The 20,487-nt window shown below is 37.6% G+C and overlaps 1 protein-coding gene across 6 annotated transcripts in view; it reads right to left on the reverse strand.

The window, feature by feature from the left end:
• Nucleotides 1-20,487, reverse strand: part of LOC124412915 (RNA-binding protein Musashi homolog 2-like) — a 133,294-nt gene that overhangs the window by 35,662 nt on the left and 77,145 nt on the right. The gene's annotated exons all lie outside the window — the stretch shown is intronic.

The raw sequence follows: 20,487 nt of genomic DNA on the forward strand, positions 1-20,487 counted from the left end.
GAGTTTAAACGTAGGTAGATTGGTAGTTAGCCGTATGGTGTTACTTTAATTTTCGTACAACAGGAGGTAATTCGAAACTGTGTGTATATAACGCATGGAAAGAGGAAAAGAAAAACCGAAACGGGGAAAGAAAACTCGGTGAAAAATTAAAAGGTAAAAAGAAATTGTCCGGATCACGATGTTATTATTATATACAATAACTGCACTAAATCTCGAGAGTACTTTATTATTTTATGCGCTCGTCATGATACGGAGGGTGTGAATTATTTTTAAAACACTTCCAGACAGTGCGTACGATGGTCTCGAGAGAATTTCGTGGATAATCCAATTTCCCACGTTTTCCTACATAAAATATACATATATAACACTTATACATCCGCAATGAGCATAAAATATGATTGAGTGGAGACAGAAAAAAAAAAAGTGGATAAGTAAAAAATTATGTTCACAGTAACGCGATGACGATGAAAATTCATGTCACGTATATTATGTGTTTTTTCTTTTTTGGTTGCTTTTTTTTCAAAAATGTTGATAACAAAGCGAAAAATAATTGAAAAGGGGGATAAAAAAAAAAAGGCTGCAAATTCCTGCAACCAAGAATTGCAGGCAAATAAGAAAAAAATGATTTCTCCTTCTTTCTTCTAAAACAGCACTCACAGCCTTTATCAATTCTCCTATTCACTTACTACACGCACTGATGGCCGTCGGTTTTGAATATTAATAAAGTTTATTGAAAAAGAAACCCGTGCATGGCGTCGATATCATTGTGGGCATCAGGGGGGCGGGGGGGGGGATGGGGAGGGGAATGAAAGAGAAAATGACGAATAAAACGTAGAACTACCGTCACGATAGCGCTGCAATTCCGCAAATCAAAGTTAAGGACAGTGACTCACGGGTATATAAAGTTGAGGAGGGTAGGGCAGCTCGTAGTCGGATAAATAACGAAAGACACGCTACACACGGACAAGTATAACACAGAGACGAGCAGCACGGGTCAACCGGGTCTAACAGAGAGGGTACCTACGTCTACATACCTACAACAGTCGTTTTCTCGCCGCGATTATCCGCCCCGGATTTCAACCTGACAAATTGTTTTCAACCAGGTATAAGATGGGGTGGGGGTGGATCGCAGGATCAGGAGATTAGGCCCATTCCCTAATTCTCTCGCTACCTGAATAATTTACAACCTCAAAACTGTGCGTAACGCAAACTGAGTGTTAAAAAAAAATTCGTTACTGCCGAGTCTGCCAAACGGTATTTGAAATTGGCAGAATTTTTTTTTTTTACATACGAGAGAAGAATTACAGTATAGATATGTATAGATTTTTCGAACACTCTTAATATTCATATAATTTGTAAAATTTCAAAATGAAATATGAAAACGAAGCGTACAGAGGAGTGAAGAAACATTTCTGAAAGCTAAAAAAATCAGACAGATAACAGAATCGTAAGAATTTCTATACTTTTTCTACACTTCTACGTTTAAATACTACGTATATACATACAAGATTCTATGTTCCGACATTCCGTACATTTTCACCTCGATGATCTTGATTGTTTTACAATCACTGAACTTTATCGAAATATTTTTATCAAGCATGCATAATTGCTGCAACAATACAAAAGCAACTAGACTCTATCTTCCTGACCAAAAATCAATCTATGAATCGCTCGAAATGATCAGACCGAAAAAGAAAAATAATATTTCCGAGAACCGAGTGTATATATATATATATATATACGAATAAGACGAGATCTTGTGACGAATAACTCGATCCGACGATACTGACGGGGCATGTCGGGTGTATAGAAGTCCGTCAGATGAGGCGAAACGCGTAGCGAGAAAGCCTGAAATAATCATCGTCCGGAGGGTAGAAGAAGCGTGAGGGGTTTCTCAAAATGGTGGAGTGGAAGCACCGCCTGGGGAGGATCGGAGTGGAGGTTAAGCCGCTTATTCTGACAATAAGAGCGAGCGGCGTGTTGCTGGGCTCCGCTCAGCTCCGAAGTTGATCAAAACTTAAGAACGCCGCGAATCTTCTTAAGGGTGATCGAATAATTAATGCGGTCTATATTGCAGACATAATATTACCCGCCATACATCATTATAGCATGCGGGGATGGGTGAAGAATTTCTCCTTTTGCAAAAAAGGGAAACCTTGTAAAAATCAATGAATAAAAAAAAAAGAAGAAAAAAGAATCAGAAATTCTACACCTTCTACACGATTTTCGCTCACACATAAGAATCGAATCAAAGATTATAGCAATGGAAACGCAAAAAACGATTGCTATTCGTGACTGCGGAAGATCGTCGGGTAAAATATATAGTAACTCGCGTAGTTACAGTAATAAATAAAAACTTCTCCCATATAAGATAAATATAATACATACAATTGAAACGGGAAAGATAAGATGGGATCGCATGACCATAATTTTGTATAACTTCTTCTCGCGAGGCATAAATGCGGAATGTTGACGCGTTCTTGAATCTCAAGCATGCCAGCCAGGGTAATAAGTCTTTGGGGGGGTGGAGGGGGTGGAGGTGCGTGTCTGTGTTCGCATGGATCATACATCCCGGAACAAAGTTTGAAACGTTTAGTTGGTACGCCCTGCTGACGTGGTGGTACATTAGTAGGAGAGGAGGGAACGTCGAGGTAGAGACATCGCCGGTTCCCAGGTACCTTATACCGCCAGGTAAGCCTGCAGGAACAGCCAGAGCCACGCACCTGGCACCGAACGACTCCCGGATTATACCTGAACCACATCTACGAGTATCCGTCCATATATATATATATATATATATTTGTATAAATTGACCAAAAATAGATGTAATAGCTCTCGCGATTAGTTACATCTATAGCTTGATTCTTTTACATAATAACAATTTAAAAGAAATGACAAAACAAAAAAATTATTCTTTACAAATTCTAACAACGAATCGATTATATATATATATATAAGCGATAATTTCATAGTAGATTTCCAAATAAGGAACAAGATCGAATACAGGAAACTGCGTACATATAATTTTTTTTCATTTCTTTTTATATGGCAATTATAACAAATTATGGGATAAGTACGCCTGTGGATAGTATAAAATCCATGCATTTAAGATTTAATTCAATTTCATTAATTTGCTGTCGCATAATCCGTACACAGCCGCAAATTATAATTTCACGAGTTATTCACCGTTTTCATTAGCGTTATTAACTCGTCGTCGCGAGGTGATAGATTGTGAAAAATTGATTCAACGTCGTCTTTTTCTTTCCTATTTCCAAGATAATCGTTCATTTTATTCCATTTCTTTGCTTTCCGTGATGTCCGTGAATTTTATTCAATCGTTATTTAATACATATATATGTATACACGTAGCGCGCCGTGTTATACGATTCGACTGTATAATCATCGGTTGCAAATTCATTGTTATAATAATAATGATATACGTTATAAATTCAGACTTATACATACATAACGCGTCATATTTTTCTCCTGTCCTTTTGCGCAAACTTTTTCGTATTTAACGAGCGCGGATTTTTCCCTCCTTCGCCTCTCGTTCCTCCCTGACCGACTTCGCATAGCTTGTTACATAAAATGTGATTAGGGATGAAGCACAGAAGCTGAGAGGTAACAAGATTGTCTCGATTACAAGAGACAGAGTTAGAGAGAAAACGAGATAGAGAGAGAGGAAGGGGGAAAGGAGGGGTGAGGCAGATGATGAATTTTTCATTTCTTCACAAAACATAAAATTTCTTCACTTTCGTTGGAAGAAGAAAAAAAAAAACCATCAGGACGTACGAGAGCAGAGAAATATTAAGCTGGGTAAAAATTTAATGAATCATTTTCTAAGACTCAAGTTATAAGAGAGTAAAATTTAATAAAATACCTTCAATATGTATAAAATATGAAAATTTATTGAACGATCGATAATCATGAATAAATAATTATCCCGTATCAGTTCTTCAACATTAAGAAGTACGCACGTAAATGAAAAAAAAAAAAAAAAAACACAAGAAAAGAGAAAAAAGAAGGAGTAAAACGAAAGGAGGACGAATAAAATATATTTACCCACCGAAGATAAATAATCTGAATAAAAATTTCACGTGTAAGAACTGTTGATTTTAGCTCGCTATGCTCAAGTAAAAATCAAAAGTTAATTATATAATAAGATTATAAGATTTCGATGCAGCACCAGCATCGGCAGACGAAAATAATATATAGAATTGGAAAAATGGGTAGGAAAGAAAAATTCTCAATATAACCTCAACGAACTCCAAGTATATATACTATACATTTAATAGAAATTGTGGTACGGAGATAATCTTATACGAATATAATATGAAAAGCGCTACAGCCGGGGTCACGAAGGGTGAAATTTTCTCTTAGATTATTAAAAATTATTAATATTTTTTTTCTTCCCCTCGTTTTCACTTTTCCCTGCAAGCTGTTTTTTCCTTCTTTCTTCATCTTTTATACAAACATAGCTATGTACATATTCCAATTTTTCCATGCCAAGGCATCTTCTGTTCTTCCAAGAGAGAATGAAAAAAAATGTACCTATATACCCTCTCTTACTCTCTCTCTCTCTCTCTCTCTCTCTCTCTCTCTCTCTCTCTGCGGCCCGATGAGATTTTAATATTTAGCCACGTTAAATTGGATAACTCCACTTTTCTCTCTCGCCTGTGCCTGTGTATGGATATATACATGGGTATGTGTACCTATATATATATATATATATATATATATATATATATATATATATATATATGCACATACATATGTATTCGTTAAATACACTTCCGAGCCAATTGTTTTTCAGTATTTTAATTTTATTCAATGTCCGGTTAATTTTCAAAATTACAAACTTCACATCCGTCTCGTGACTGAAATGAAAAAATGATATTGTAATCATTACTAAAAATGGGTCATCGCTGCAGTGCGTGCGCGTGTGTTCAACGTCCTAAAATAAAACTGCCTCCCACAAAATATATTCGTACAGTGCCTGGTGTAAATATAAAAACATGTCATACCCGTATAACGCATATTATATACATACAAGTAGATTGTAACAACGATCGATCGAACGAACGCAACGAAACGCCATGAATATTCGTTCGACTAAAACCTCGAGAGTGGTTATATACATATATATATATATAATATAATATACATGGTCGTGTAAGCTTATAAGCCGTGTACGTAATATATATATATATATATATATATATATATATATATATATATATATATATATATATATATATATATATATATATATATATATATATATATATACATATTATACATACACAATACACGGCGTGAATTTTGAATAAATTTCTTTTTGCGAATTCATCGTGTGTATAAGCGTGCGATTGTATATGTATATGCGTATATATATATTCTATACCTAATGAGAACAACGACGATATTAAACCATGTTTTTTTTCGTTTCTTTTTCATTATAAATTTTTCACCCGGTGAATTCCGCTCGTTGTGGTTTTTGCAATTTTTTCTTACAGTTAATTTTGTGCTTTCTTTCTTTCCTCCGCTCAGTTGATGAACACTCACAATTGGCAGCCGGCGATTCACCTCGACAACAGATACCGCCTAATGCGAAACGAGCCGATGCTCGACGCCGATGGTAACGAGACTGACGAGATTGGGGAGGACGAGACAGGCTGGGAAATTCCAAAAGAATTTTAAGAATAGAATGAAAAAGCAACGACTACCAAAAATTAATGTCATTAAGGAAAGTGGAAGAAATTAATCTGCAATTATCTCTCTTCCGTAAAACTTTTCACAAAAAAAAAAAAAAAAAATCTGCAAAAATTACCTGTTTATAGTGATATTAATTATGATATCGTGTGATACGTAAGTGTTCACGTCGTTGTACACATTTGTAAAATGAAAAAGAAAAAACGTTACTTTCGATTCTCGTTTATTGTTAGATAAAAAGGAAAATGGAAATATTTTGTTTTTATAAAAGTCAACGAGTTGATTTTCTGAATTAAGTGTTATACAACGGTGTGATTGTAACTTTTGAATCCTTCGTTTATTCCGTCAACTCGGGGTGCCGAAGAGTAGAAATGAATTTGAAATTTTTAGCCCCGTAGAAAAAAACAAAAATAAATTTCGTTTCAACGATATTTCGTCGCTATTTTCGTTGTATTTTCTTGTTATCATTTCACTTCGTTTTATTTTACAATATAATATAATATATAATTACACGACCGCACGAAACAAATGTCAAATTTACAAGACGTCCAGGTTTTTTTTGTTCCCGCGCATTTTACATAATTCTGTATAATAGATATATATATATATACACGAAAAACTGTTTGCAGATTATTAATCCACAGCCAATTAGATAAAAAGAAATACCGTAAGTACATTCGGGGGGAAAAAAGGAGGGGGAATGAAAGGTAAAATAAATTTAATTGGAAAGAATAAAGTGTAAAGACAAGAAAGAAAATCCAATCAGCGTTAAACAGGATGAAAAACAAAATGAAAGAATATTCTGACTCGATGGAAAAATAGAGTGTATTTGCGAACTCTCAAGACGGGGTTTTACCTACTTATAGACAAGGCTTGACTTTAATAAATCAAATCGCCCTCAGCTATTCTTGCAAATATCCTTTTTCCTTCTTTACGTTCCGTATCTCATGTATCGAGCTACATACAATACTAACAAGATATATATAAATATATACATAAACACAACCACACACAGACACACGTATAGAATATATATACGTGATACTGCATCACGTTATTACAATACGTAGGTAAGTATATATAATACACGTGGCTGAGCCCCTGGCAACTCCCGCAGGCTTTACCCGCCATCGCGAAAAAACAACAACAATAAAGAACAAGAATAAGAACAACAACGACGAAAATTAAGGAAACGATATAGGTATAGTCACGGAGAAATCAGACCCGTCTCAATGTATAATAGCTCGTAGTTAGGCTCTTGGTAACGATAAATAGATAGATAGATAGATAGATAGATGGATAGATAGAGAGGCGTAGAGAGACAGAGATTTTCTTCATTTTTCTCCACCTCTTTTGGCACATCAAAATCGTGAGCCGTCACTGTTATCGCGTACAGAGAAAAGGGACTCGAGACAAGGATGTTGTCCGTAGAGTTGAGAATGATTTGGACCTTTCAGCGCCAAAGACGCGACCCCGACCGAGACAATTTCTATTTCTTTCTTTTCCGTCTCTTCACACCCCCCTCCTTGATATATATACATATATATTGCGCACAAAAATGTGCATACCCATACACACTATTATATATCGGTCCTAGTAATGAGCGAAGATAACGCGGCTATTCATCTCAAGACTCGAGAGGTTAGAGGAGATGAGATGAAACTAGATAGTATATATATATATGTACGTAACGTTTGAAAATATGTAAAAGTAGCATGGTAAGTTGCAGCAGGAGAGAATTAGTAGGAGGTACATAGAGAGCATGAAGGAACTGGGAAGGTGGGTGTACATATATACCATTAGCAGATTAAAAGGAGTAGCTTTGAAAACCGATAACGGATCCTCTCAACTTTTCGACTTAACGGCAGATACTTCATATATATGTATACGTATACTCATCATATGTATATATACTCTCGCATCCTGCGAGACTCTCTTCTCCGATTTTCAAGCTACACATCGTTCTATGAATTATACACCTACGGTATGCCTTAATATAAGTAAGTATGTATGTATGTATGTATGTATGTATGTACGAGAACGTCTCTCCTTTACGCAGGAGAAAAAGCAGGGAAAAAGACAGGAAACGAGAGAAAGAGAAAATATTAATATATATATATATATATATACATATATAATATATATTATATACATGCCTACCCATATATAAAACTTTCTTATTATACGTTCATTATATTTCGCTTTCGCGAGGAAATTAATTACTTTTTTTCTTTCTTTCTGTCTTTCTCTGTTTCTTGCTTTCTTTCGTTCGTTTCGTTCTTGTAGCTTTCTTCATTTACCGAAACATGCAAAGGTGAAAAGGAAAATGTAAAGAAAAACGAACAAAATAGAAAGAAAACAAAAATTCATTTATCGACTATCTCCGAGATTGGTAAATATTCCTATTTTTTTTTTTACCCTGTACAATTAATTTCCATTTCCTACAATAACACACACACGCGGAAAAAAAATCCTTATTTCGTAAAGATTTTTTAGTGAAACTAATCGAAAAACATAAGAATGAATCCTTGATCGTTATGAAAATGGTGAAGATTATTCTGCGGTACTCGATTTTCGTACCGAGATGATTATGTTAATAATTAAATGCCGATGTAAAAATACAAAATACGCGTCCTCTAGTAAACCTTTAATTTTCATTTCCAAAAGTACCGATGAATGCGTCAAGCGCAACGCGGCGCGTTTTGACCAAGCGGTATCCAACTGGCTTCAACTTTACAACAACCTATACCAACCTACATTGCTTCTGTCGGTGGTTGTGAAAAGCTTGCAGCTGTCGTTCGCAGTCTGAACCTGGACAAACCCGCCAGTCCTGTTATATATCTATACTCTACAGCCAACACTAATTCTGCACGAAATCGCAGAAAGGAAAAGATTTTCAACGACTGTCACACACGATAAAAATCAGAATTAACGTCAAACTGGTAAGATGAGGAAAAAGAAGAGAAAAAGAAAATCTAACGATCCGAGTACGAACAACGTTAGATACAAATCGTTTCTAATTTTCTTGCAATTTTCAAGAGGAGGATCAAATTTAATACCTTTTTTCATCTTTTCAATGTTACAATGTTGAACAGCAAAATTTACTCATATATATTCAATGTCACCTACGATGCAAATTTAGTGACTAACTAGAGGCAAGAATTTACCTTTATTCTTTTTTCTTTTTCTTTTCCATCTCGGGAATAGTATATAAATAAATACCTTATAACTGATAGTGAATTTATTTATAATGCAGAGGCCACAGACTCTTGTTGCAGTTTTACGACGGGTCTTAAAACAGGTTATTCTTCTTATACCGCGTACGTCGTAATGCACTTCGAGAGGGCGAAACTCCATCGCAGCAAAAGTAGCAACAGCAGCACCGCCGCGTAGGTACCTACATACATTAAAAACTTTCGCAATCCTTTTTGCAAAAATATTGATAAATGTAACGCTTCGAAACTTTCTTATTATAAATATAAAAATAATTATACATATATATATATATATATATATATATATATATATATATATATTTATAATCATTAAAAAGACTCTATCTATGCCGTTTATTTCTTCATATTTCGTTTTCAACTATCGATAACGACTCGAAACTTGTGCCGAATATTATTCTCATAATTATATACTCCCAGTATATTTGAACGTTAAATATTGAAACTGTAATATTATTTTTATAATTTTCCTGTAACTTCCCACAATAGCCATACCGAAATGAAATTCCCTTCGTCCGTGCACAGGGTAGACGATGGGAGGAATAAATTTGGGGGTTTATGGGTTCGAGGCGAGGCCGATTTCCCCGGAGTTCGGGTCGAGGATCCCAGGCCTTCGACGACGAGCAACGTCATCAGGGTTCCGACCAGCCACTCCGGGGAGTCCGAATCCGCCAGGTGTCTCGACAAAGCCCCGTTCGACCGAGAACAAAGCTGGTTTTTGGGGGGCCACAAGGCACCCTCTTAGGTATATACGAGCGCACGTTTGCTGCTGCTGCTGCTGCTGCTGCTGCTGCTGTTGTTGTTGCTTTTACTGCAAGCGGAATTCCCGCCGCATATGCGACTACAACGAATTTTCGTGTCTATATTGCATTTCCAGTTACAATTCAATTTTACGAGAGTCTGCGTGTATTAAATAGAAAATTGGTCACCATTTGATCCCAGATCTTGAGATTCAAGTTGAAAAGTGATTGTCTGACACTGATGATCGATGGATCATATAAAATGACCGTTAATTTTTTACGCGAATACTTGAGTTTAGATCAACGAATTATTCCGATATTCTAATTTCTCTCTACGATTGACGATGCAAACGTGAGGCGAAAATGCGCAGGAATAACATACGACAATCGTATTAACGTACGAAGTATATATATGTATATATATCATCTAATTAACGAAAACTTTCTAAATTTTCATCTCCCACGAATAGTTTTCTCCGATCGGTTTTTGATTGACCATATTTGATACATCGACCGAGTGTAACGACGACGATAGAAAAAAATAATAATCTGACGGGTGTTAAAGTTACGACGACGGTACGACGCGACGGTGACGACAGGAGTAGTAAGTAATTTGAATGATGATAATGATAATGATAATGACAATGGGTACATGGTTCGTCGCCTAGTGCGTGGATAGAAAGAGGATGTGAAACGATACGAGTCGCAGGTCTGGAAGAACAAGAAGAAGTGTAAAAAAAAGAAGAACTGCACGTACATTCATCGGCGTCGTCGTCTCTCATCTCCTCGTTTCAAACTGATGAGAAGAAGAGCGTAGCCGAGAGACGACGCGATGTCATTAGCGTAAGCTATATTATGACGAGTGAGTGAGTTCAGCTACGACAAGAGGTACCTACAAGGCGGCAAGTTATGATAATGTAGTGGTAAAGTACAAGGAATTCGAAAAAGATCAAGCAATATAAAATATAAAATAGATAAATGAATGAATGAATGAAAACAGACCTACAGACTTGATTCGAATATCTACAATAGGTACATACACACATATATTGATATATTCATTTCTTCTACATACATACATAAGTTTGAAACTGAAAACTTTTCGCCATGATAATAAATGATTGACGAGATTTAAATCGAATCGATCGAAATGAAAAATTGTCCAAATTTTTTAATTTTTTTTATTCATTTTTTTTTTTTAAATTCCTCCCACGGCCGATTCGAGAGTTCGTGTTACACAAGTAGAAGGAAAGGTAAAAGTAAGTGGATAGACACGGGCAGTGTGAAAGAGCTCGCTTTTCAACCCGAGGCGAAAAGTTCGATTCATTCGCGACGATTCTCATGAAGAAGAAGAAGAAGAAAAATAAGAAGTTCCAACCCCCCGGAGGGTGGGTAAAGAAGAAGAAGAAGAAGAAGAAGAAGAGGAAGCTGCCGTGTTTAAAAAAGAGAGAGGGAAGGATATTGCTCGCGTAGGAAGGAAGGCGGAGGATCTTCCTCTTGCCTCGGTGACGCCAAGCAGCCCCACCTCGTCGCCATCCCACCCTTACTGCTTCCAGACTTTATCGTCCCGCTGCAGGGCGTCGCGGAACAAGCAAACGCCGCATCACGGCTTCACCACCAGCAGCGGTTCTCCTCTCCGAAGTAACGCTGGATGTTTGTGTTTGCGAAAAAACTTGTCGAAAGTGAAGAGATAAAAAAAAAAGAGGGAACAAACAAAAAAAAAAAAAAAAAAAAAAAAAAAAACAAGCGTCGAAGAAGAAATTGAACGAAGAAAAATGAGGTGAATCCCCAGTCGTTTGTTACATACGTAAATATATAATATTTTCGAAAATTCAGTGAGTCAAGAATGACTCAAAGTTTATTGGAGATTATATAATGAGTAAATCTGCGATTTAAATTCATTTTTATACCGAACTTGTAAAAATTCAACTGAATACATGGGAACTAACAATTTTTGCAAGCTTTATGCGGGGTAAATTCTAAAAAGACACGAGGTTAAGGTTCGCAATATTAACGTAAGGATGGATGATTTTTTTTCTTATGGAAAATCATTGTACTTGGAATTTCGAAGTTAAACTCTTTCAAAACCGATCTGTAGTTAGAAAAAGAGATTTTATTTTTCAGTGCTAATTCGTTACGTTAGCGTTACTCTTACGTTAACCCTGTTAAAAAGCGATTATAAGAATTTAAAATGAAATAAAAAAATAAAAAGAGATTGTAAAACTGAATTAGGCATTTGGGCCCAAATTTCACGGCGCAAGGATACTCTACTGCATGAAATCAAACATCCATCCATCCATCCATCCATCCATCCATCCATCTATATGTGTAGAGAAGAAGGTTTTTGAAGCAGTTCGCCGAGACTTCCATCTTCCGCGTACGGCGGCCATGTTTATTATAGACTCTTGTGTAAGGGATAAAATTCAAAGAGAGAGAGAGATAGAGAGAAAAAGACGAGGGTAGTTTTGCGGGCATGACGTAGGCATTCCGATCCCCGGACCCTCGAAAACACACAGCCTGTGTAGCTTCAGGCAGCATGCACACTCAGGCCTCCATATTCTTCCCGAGAGCGAAAGATTCACCGTTTTGCTGTGTTACCCCGATGGTCAGTGGATCTCAATTCGATTTACTTGATTGACGTCGAAGTTATTAATCAGACTCGATAATGTACCGAAACCGAGATAAGATACGAGACTTGTAATTTTTCAAAAAAACATGTTTTTGATCAATATTTAACCAAACTATTCAGTCATCATAAATTCCTTGCAATCTTGTTACATTCTAATAATTTATTCTTTACAATTCCATATGGAAAAAAAAAAAAATACAGTTTGTCGCTAAAGTGTGAAAATTTTAAAAAGACTTTAATTTTCGGTATCGCGAAACTGAGAATTACAAAAAGTGCAAATACACGGAGAAGAAATAACAACAAAAAAGAATAAAAGAGAATTAACTAAAATAGGTAAACGATAAGCGTAAAATCGAATCGTCAAGAGGATCGGAGAGGCTGCGTTTTGGGACAGGTAGTAAAAGTCCGTTAGTTTTTGTACTTCTCGACTTGGGAATGGAATGTTATACCTGCTGCCGCACACAGATCTCAGCATAAGGCGTAGCAGCAGCAGCAGCAGCAGCAGGAGCAGCGAAAGTAGTTTGCAGTTCCTTATGCGATGATAAAATGTGGTTTTATCGGATGAGAAACTCGCAATCCAAGTGGACGAGAAGTAACCGACCATTGCAGAGTCATTAAAGAATCGTGGGCGCATTTATTCGATTATGGTACAGAAAAATGGCAATTTTTTCTAACCGGATCGCTTCGGCAAATCATCCGCTTTCCAAAATTATGCAATATAATATATAGATTATAATGAATGTTGCCAAACCGCGGCGGTTCTCGATTTCGTACAAATTTGCGCATATCTCATTCTCTCTCTTTCTTTTTTTTTTGTTTCAGTTAATTTTTATTCAGCTTCCAATCGAACGAAATCCAATAAATACGTACATAGTATAAACAGCGAGAAATTGTCGTCGTTATAAGGTATTGAAATCGCGTTGAAAGTTTCCGAGTTTCCATTCCTCGGGAATTTAAGAAAAGAAGACGACAACAGAGTTGGCTTGCACCAGAAAATATCGCGGTGAAGTTTTCTTCGCTTAGGGCGTTTCGATATGGAGGAAGACGATAAAGAAAAAAAAAACCACCTTTGACAAAAAAAAAATATGACGGAGAAAAATCGCCAAGTTTTATTTATAACGTGGTACAAGGGAAGCTTTTTTTTTGCAACCAGACATTTTACCCCGTATAATGATATACGTTATAAACATGCATATATAACCAACGCCTGTTAAAGAAGTTTAAAAACTGGGTTAAACTCGGATATATACGTCATCTGATTAAAAAAGAATCTTTCCATAATCCGCCCAGCGCTGTTACATTGTGTCACTTTAGATTACGCAGAAGAATTTCCTTGCGCGCTATTACCGACAAAAAAGAAGGAAATAAAAACAAAAATACATATATATATATACATGTATATCATTCAAATTCCCAATAAATAAAATTAAACGTTACGTGGTTTTCGTACTCGTGATAATAAATCGTATACGATAATTAAATGCGTAATTAATTTTACATCCTTCATAATTGATTAGGTGTGACGGAGATTTTTCATTCTTTATTACAGCGCACGATCTAATCAACGATAAAACGAACGGTGTGGCCGTTTCTAAATGTTCTGCAAGAGTTGCTGTGGATATATAATTATATATATATATATATATATATATATATATATATATATACATATATATTGTAAACGATATACAATATTGTAGATATAAAACTATCGTACAGATATTTCTTTGTGAGAAGTGTACGTGATAGCCAGTCATTCGAAATGATTGAAGGGGGTTGTGGAAGAGGGGAAAAAAAGGGTAAAAACGCAAGGAGTTGAAAAATAATTTACTTGTCGCGTACCCGCGTTGAATGAAAACCTGGATCTGCACGTAGATATCTATATCTATATACCTTTGTCTTCTATGTACCTACCTAACGTATATTATGTATATACATGGAATGTTGAAAGATCAAACGACGCGAATCTACGTGGTTGGAACTAATCTTCCCGCAACGGTTCCGTTCCATTATCGTGACCGATATTATACGCAAGCCCGGAAGAAAAACTGTCTAGGCTTACGCGCGTAATGCTTTCTGATGTTACGTCACGCGTTAGTTTTGCCTATTTTCTCATTTCTTTTCTCACACTTTTTCTCGTCTCGCTTTTTCTCCTTTACTCCTTTTCTGCAAACACAAAAGCTTTTTTTCCCCTCGCGAGTTAGGTGAAAACGGGTGGATATACATATTGCGACAAAATAAAAGCACGATGAATATGAGAAGAAGATGGATTTCAATTTTTAACACACCTTGACTGGGTAAAATTTTGAAATTTACCGAGTTGTGGAAGACGAATTAGTAATTTTCCTCATACAAGTAGCTCATGTCGCACACTTTGTAAACTTTCAGTCAATATATTCAGCCGAAATTCAATTCACCATAAACGACATTTCGGTAAGTTGCCAAAATTGTATCTCAAGTAAAAAAAAAAACCAGTAAAATGTGATGGTAAGTATGATTTACGTTTATACGTATATAAAAGAAATACACATTGGAAGATTTTAAACGAAATAAAAAACGATATAGATTCGATTTCGGACCTTCTCGAAGGTACATATAAATAACATCCGCGTCCCGCAGCGTCAGTAGGTATGAACCTATATAAGCCCCTGCTGTTAAGAGAAATAAAAGTATTAAAAAGTAAAAACAAAATCAGCTACAAATAAAGCGGCCGAATTCCGTTGGTAATTTCATCTTCAGAAGACAGGAATCAAATTGCATAAAAATTTGCATAATAAATCATATCAAAGAATTTCTCTTGAGAGAGCCAGAGCCAGAGCCATGTGACATGGATGGTGAATTTCAGGGAATTTTCTGGCAACGAATAACAATAACAATAATAATAATAATAATGATAATCACTAACGCAGGAAAAGGTTTCTGGGAGGGCAGTGATCGTGAGCCGAGTAGTCGCGCCTGAAATCGGTGGTTATTCTGCGTCGTCGAGACGCAGCTAAGGCCAGGCAAGCAGTAGGTATAGAGCGTGCTGGGAGGAGGTAAGCAAGGCAGAGCAGAGTCGGTGGAGCGGAACAATGAAACGAGAAAGAAATGACCGCGAGAATAAAAAGTGAAAAGTAAAAATGGTACGTGAGGTAAACGAATGGCCTGGCCTTGGCGTCGCCCAAAGAGAAGGATGAGGATGAGGATGAGGATGAGGACGAGGAGAAGGAGGCGAAGGAGGAGGAGAGCGAGAAAGAAAACGCCGCCGCGACGCTACAGAACCGAGGAGAGGAGGATGATCGCGATCCGCGACGAAGAAACGAGGCTCTTCCCTCTCCTCGCGAATTTTTCATCTCTCCAAAAGTCTCGATCGCTCCTCCGCGCCCTCCTCTCCCGCCGACCACCGAGCAGAGGCCAACCACCGTTTTGGAGGCCAACGACGGGGATCAGAAATGGAGGAAAAACAACTAGCTTTTGACTGTATGAGCATAGCGCGGCCGTTCTGCGCGTTACCGAGACGAGAGAGCAGCGAGTCGCGAATCGTCGCGCGAGTGCATCTCCGAAATATGTAATCCAGTGAACCAAGTCCTGAATCTGGAAGCTTTGAAAGTGGCTGGATCTTGACTTTTATCTCCGTTTTATATACACTATGCGTAAATCCAGAAAATTGTAGTAGTTAACGAGAAAAAAGAGACGGAAATTCGTTGCCACTTGGTGAATACTGGACGTGAATTAAACCGCAGAGAACATTTTTCGACGCAGAATTTTTAGCTGTACAAATTTTGTACCAAACTTTTGTCGAAATTCATTACCGTTGCCGAGATAATCTCGAAAAACTAAAATTAGCGTCATTTTCGATTAATTTTTACAATTTCACGGCTATTTTGACCCGGCAAATTTTCGTATAATAGTATTTTTTACATATTCTTCAGTGTAAAACAAAGACGAAAATCAAGTTGGCAGCTATTTCCAAATTTTTGCTAACGTTCCGAACTTCAGCCTAATGATAAGCTGAAGTTGTCGATGAAACAATTAAAAATTTCGAAAACCCCTTAACCATGATTTTGAGTAATTCTTGACAAACGACGATTACGGGTAAAATATTCTTTCAAGTGTATATAATAACAAGAATATTGAAATTATTGCAACCGTATAATCCAAAGCAACGTGTTTAAAAGAAAAAAAAAGAAAATGGTCAAACTGCGAGAGAAAATCTATTTAAGCATTGAGTTGTTTTCTCTTTCGTTGCAAAGTATTATTAATAAAGAGTCGTACGAAAAAATGAAGAAGATAAAAAAGAAAAGAAAAAAAAAACTCAACTCTCCTTCCGAGGTTGTAAGAATTGTTCTGGCTCTCCTACAGCTTATTTAACTTGGTTGTATTACGATTATTATTATTCTTAGCATTACTATCGCTGGTTACGATCGTACAAGGCATGCGTTTATTGCGATTATTAGCACGGCGCGAAGCTTTTAGTAGAAAATCGTGTATACGCCTAAACGCGAACAGCTCGGATCAAAGATCTGGAAAACCGATTATACGCACCCTGCGGTAGGACGCAAATGTGTTCATATTGTAGTATAATAATTCTGTAACCGTGTAAAGGAGTCCGCATGTTTTAGTTTAATAACGGTACCAAAAATTGAGCAATTAGTAAGTAGTAATATCGGAAAATACCGGAAGAAAATCTCCTTCTCGCAATTTCAATGCAATATTATTACTTATATATCGCATACGCCGAGTACAATTAAAAATACATCACAACTCTGCTGCATTTCCCTGCAATTTTCTTTCCATAATCCTGCGACACGATAATGCGATTTTTCATAAACACAAAAAAGTTTCTTCAACAAATAGATACAGCTCGGTGAGCAGATCCATTAAAAGCGCGTTAGGTTCGGACCAATCGCGAGTAGTATAATAACGCAAGAAGCATATCGCGAAGTTAAATACCGTAAAGAGACTTTCACGGGTAATGATAGCCCTCAAGGAGCGTGCGATTACACTTTGACAAACGTATCGGTAATGCGAAAGAATTTCACATCGCAGACTAATTGTAAGTAGCTATAACCTTTCAATTACGGGCATGCATAATGCCTACACGAATGCACACTTATTGTTAGCACGGAGCACGGCATGGTGGAGCGATTTCCATCAAACGTTTGTCGTCCGTCGATTGCTAAACTTTACCAAAGTGTTTCTCAAAGTTTTACATACTTTCTTTGACGGCGAATAGGTGGACGTAGATTTCTTTCCTCGCTTCGGTGTTTTCGTCAACTTTGAAAAATAAATCATGATCGAATGGAGTATGTAACTCGTTTAACTCTCCTACCACGTGGGAAAAAATCCACATAGTATATATATATATATATATACTATATATATTCATCCTTCAGACCCCTTCAAGTCTCAAAAGAGTCGTAGATTTTTTTTTTTTTTTTAAGGAGAATACAATAACGAGACTTTTAGCGAAGCGAGGAGAAAAACTTTACTTCGATACGAAAATGAACCCCCCTACCCTCTTCGGCGTATATATACATTCTACATGTAAGTAGAACATTGTACATACAACCTATACGTATACATATACGGTGCAGAAATTAGTCCGGACGCAATTCGGGCTAAAATTCTGAACGTTGCAGTTGTCAGTTCTTTACAAAAATCAGGATTAGAGAACCCGCAAAGAGAGAGAGAGAGAGAGAGTGAGAGAGGGAGAGGGAGAGAGACAGCGATCAGCGATTTCTTTCCATTCAGTCCGAACCACCGCAAAGCGTTTATTACATAAACTTTCACAGTATTTTCCCGAATAGCAAAGTCATTATTTGCAGAGATAGGCGGAGTCGTGCGATAAAATAGAAATGAGAGAGCCAAAAAAAAAAGGAGAGAGTTTCGAGTCGAGTATCGAGAGAAGTTTTTTCCCCCTCAGCTAGCCTATCGCTTGTTATTGTTAAAGGTATTGAATTTTCTTGCAACGTATTACGGTTAGGATATTGGTCGTTACGGTAATGGTGAAAAAAGTAAACAATCTCGTTATGCAACAACAACGTCCGCATACCAACCCTGTCGCAACATTTCCATCATTTCAGGCGGCGTCGTCATGGTAAAATAAAAAAAAAAGATAGGGCACAGCATAAACGCATCGGCGTGGAACACAACCGGATGATTGGGGCCGATTATGGTGAAAACTTTGAAAAATTTAAGGCGAAAATAAAAAAGCGGTTATATCTATGTGTCTGCTGCTCCCCCTCCCCTGGGGTGGGGGTCAAATCAACGTGAAAATAAAATAACGATCGATGAATTGTACGAAATGTCGACTTTCGATAATATATCGGCCATTCGAAATATTGTCTCTTAAAAATTTTGACTCTTTCCACCCCTCCCCTGCGTATACTAATAACAATAATAATAATATGTAAGTGGATTTTGCATCTATTACCTGGAACACATAATAACGAATGATCTATCGGCGACGTCGATACGGCAAGTCGATATATTTAACGCACGAACGAGTTCCGTGAGCCGCACGGCATCGCGTCGAGGATAAGTTTGACAGTTCCGAGAGAGGAGAGCGAGAGGAGAGGAAAGAAGAGAAGAGAGTAGAAGGGGAGAGCGAGGAGAAGAGGTACGTAGGTACATCGTCGTGCGGAACAATGGGAATCCGTAGGACGATGAGGGGCAGGGTAGAAGGGAAAGGGTTTGAGGGGGTTCGACAATAGTTACGCCGCGCGTCGCCGACAGAAGGGGAAGAGTCGGGAGGCGAAGAAACAGGGACGCGGGGGGAGGTAAAGGGAGGGGGAGGGGGAGAGAAAGAGAAAGAGGAAGAGTCAGACGCGGTGTGGAGATGGAAACTCTGTCAGCCACCACGTGCATCGACCGCCGCTGGTGCCGCGGGTTGGGTTCACTTCTTCGTAGCCGGCGTATGTAAATGCATGCATACGTAGTGTGTGTACAGACAGACACGCACGCACGCACGCACACGCACGTTTCGGAGATTCGCGCGAGTTCCTTGAAACGATGAAGGATCGTCGAAGATGAAGAAATTTTAAAGAAAATAATGTATATAATGTATATAGGTATATATATGATATATTTTGTATACTATATTGCCGTTTTGCCGAGTGAGAGATTTCTTTTCCACTGTCCTGTATCTTGGAATATATGTATAACCAGTATAACGTAACATGATATGAGAGGACTTGGCTGGCTGGTGGAACGATACCTAACGGGAGAAAAACACAGTGTATATTCGCGGATACTGAAAGACGTCTGGAATATTCTCGCAGCGTAACGACGACGACGACGACGACGACGACGACGACGGTGGATAGTGTATCCGTCGAGAGGAGAGGAGAGTTGAGGTGAGAAGACAAAACCAGAGTGAGAAATGTAGGAGTAGGAGGGGGGATAAAAAAGGCAAAGAATGAGACTAAGGGAAGCGGAGAAAGAAAACGAAGGGAAGAATCCATGGGAACGAACGTGACTTTCAAGGGTAAGTCGACCCCTGTCCGCTCTGTGTCGTTGATGAGAAAGAAAAACTTACAAACCGAATACCTGCGTGTGCGTGCGTAACGCAAGGCAACGCACGCGTGCAGCATCAAAGTCACGGATTAACACAGATAGATATATATATATAATTTATACATATAACGAAGAACCGTGTGACGCGTTTAAATCAAGTTTGCATTAGGATGCGATGCAACGCGGATGGCTTGGGTTGGATTCGCGACTTAAGCACAATATGCCGAAATTATTCTCATACTTTCCCTTATTGAGAACACATAATAGATACATTACATTTTCCATGTCGGGTGAATAACGAGATAAATTTGAAAAAAAGGAGAAAAAAAGAGACACGCTTCAAACCATCAAACAAACGATTTTCCAGTGTATCGTCGTTTCGAATTTTTTTCGTCTATTATTAAATACGTTACATCTCTACGTACGAAGCGAGCTAACTATGTATGTATTACAGATATGCAGGCAATACGCTGCTTCTGCTTGCAGTACATGATATATGTATGTACATACATAATAATATTAGGAGAGACGAACACACAGGCAGAGAGAGAGTAGGACAGACAGACAGACAGACACGTGCGTGTATGACGTGTGTGACGTGACGTGACGAGTGGCATAACGTATATATGTATATATACCTATGCACCTAAGTAAGTACATGTACGTATTACATGAC

This window comes from Diprion similis, chromosome 12 (genome assembly GCF_021155765.1).
Source record: "Diprion similis isolate iyDipSimi1 chromosome 12, iyDipSimi1.1, whole genome shotgun sequence".
In the NCBI taxonomy this organism is placed as follows: Eukaryota; Metazoa; Arthropoda; class Insecta; order Hymenoptera; family Diprionidae; genus Diprion; species Diprion similis.